A 2,295-nucleotide genomic window follows, 5' to 3' on the forward strand; every position below is an offset into this window, starting at 1 on the left:
CAAAAGTACCAAGTGCAATTCTTTAGGGGGAAAATTTTTTTTCAATTAATTATTGTAGTTAATTGGATATCAATGAATAAAATGAAGAATGACTTCTACCTTATGCCATCTCAAAAATTGTTTCCCAATGGATTATGGAACTAAATAAAAAAGGTAAAATAATGAAACTTCTAGGATATAACTGGTATTTTTAAATCAGTTTTTCTGTTTTAAGGTTTTTTAAATTTCTAGTTTCATTATTTTATAGTTTCAGAATGATATAACTGCATTTGTATTCATTTTACTTATACTGGCCAATTTTTGTAGTGCTTCTCAAACCTGAGGGTCTACATTTATTTCTATGAGTTCTGGGATAAAACCCTTTAAAGTTATTTCTCTGAATACTGCCTGTTACATATTTCCTCCACTGCATGGAAAGTAGATCTTTCTGAAACTATTATTACACAAATATTAAATATTTTTCCTATCTTTATGACTCCTAAGTTCTTTTTCATGTTTTTTTATTCTCATTTTTATGGGAAATTCTTGAATCTGTCAGCTAATTCATTCTGCTTTTTCTTGCATTTTATCTGCTGCTTATACCATGCATTAAGTTTTACATTTTAGTCACTGTATATTATATTTACATGATACTTTTTGCTTATTTTTCAAATGTGCCTTTTAAAAACATATTAATTTAACTGTGTTTGTATTTATTCCTATATATATTTTATAAGTCACCAATTGTTGTATTTTTTAAACTTCTCGCTCACATGAAAGACAAGGATGCAACCCAGATGACATAATAAGACTTTTCTATGGTGACCATGTGTATTACCAACTGAAATCCTGTAAGAGTAATAGAACATTAGTTGGACTCCTAAACAGACAGAAAACATTGAGGTCCAAGTGGTTCTCTTACGTGCTTACCTAGGATATAACATTCCAAACTTGATTGTAACTGAGAAAAAAAATGGGTTTTTCTTTACATTGATAGAAATGAGCCAGAAAGCAATGTACAGATGCCCTTACAATCACTGTCATTAAAGAGAAAGAACATACAGCAAAGGTAAAATATGACAAAAATGAAAGACATATGACAAAGACAACAATAAGAAAGCAAGAGATTCAGTTCAGTTCAGTTCAGTTTAGTTGCTCAGTTGTGTCCAACTCTTTACAAACCCATGGACTGCAGCACACCAGGCCTCTCTGTCCATCAGCAACTCCCGGAGTTTACTCAAACTCATGTCCATTGAGTCGGTGATGCCATCAAACCATTTCATACTCTGTCGTCCCCTTCTCCTCCCACCTTCAATCATTCCCAGTATCAGGGTCTTTTCAAATGAGTCAGTTCTTCGCATCAGGTGGCCAAAGTACTGGAGTTTCAGCTTCAACATCAGTCCTTCCACTGAACATTCAGGACTGATCTCCTTTAGGACAGACTGGTTGGATCTCCTTGCAGTTCAAGGGACTCTCAAGAGTCTTCTCCAACACCACAGTTCAAAAGCATTAGAAGCACAAAAAACAGTGGAATAAAAAGCAGACAAAATGTGGTACAGAAATTTTAAAGGAATTGCGTTATTATTGAAGAGGGACCCTTGAACCGAAACAAAACCAAGGTCTGTCTATACATTATCTATTGAGTCTTGATTAAAGCAAAGGGACCTGGAAAAATTAAAAGTGAAGGAAAAGATAGATATGTACCAAGCAAAGAAAGCACAAGAGACAATAATAACCTAAGATAAAATATGAGTCAAAGAGAAAACAAAAAAATTAAACAGGAAAACCAAGAAAGGAAAAAAAAGAAAAAGAAATGTGTTAGAAAGGAAAATTAACTTGGAGTCTTTTGAGTTAAAGAAATTTACATTTTTACAATACTTGGCATTGTGCAGTGAGATTTAAATCTACTGTATTTACAAGAATAATTTTTAGATAACTCTATGTAAATGTTTTTATTGCTCAGAGATAGTCCAGTCATATAACTTTCCTTATAATGAGTTATACTTGAACTTTAATTTCTTGATTGACTCATGCTTTCCCAATATATTTTGATTTGTTTCTCAGTGAGGAATGAATAAATGTGACTCATCAAAAGAGGTAGGCTTTTCTTCTTTTGCAAACTTTGTTAGAGCTGGCTTCATGGTTTTGTTTCTCAGGCTTTAGATCATTGGATTAAGTGTTGGAGACAAAACAGTATAGAAAACAGTAAGCAAAGAGTCTAATGCTGCTGGAGCATCAGAATGTGGCTTTAGAAACTCCAAGACACCGGTAGAGATAAGCAATATGATGACAGCTAGGTTGGGGGACAAATGGAAA

Source organism: Cervus canadensis, chromosome 28, assembly GCF_019320065.1.
Source record: "Cervus canadensis isolate Bull #8, Minnesota chromosome 28, ASM1932006v1, whole genome shotgun sequence".
Taxonomy (NCBI): Eukaryota; Metazoa; Chordata; class Mammalia; order Artiodactyla; family Cervidae; genus Cervus; species Cervus canadensis.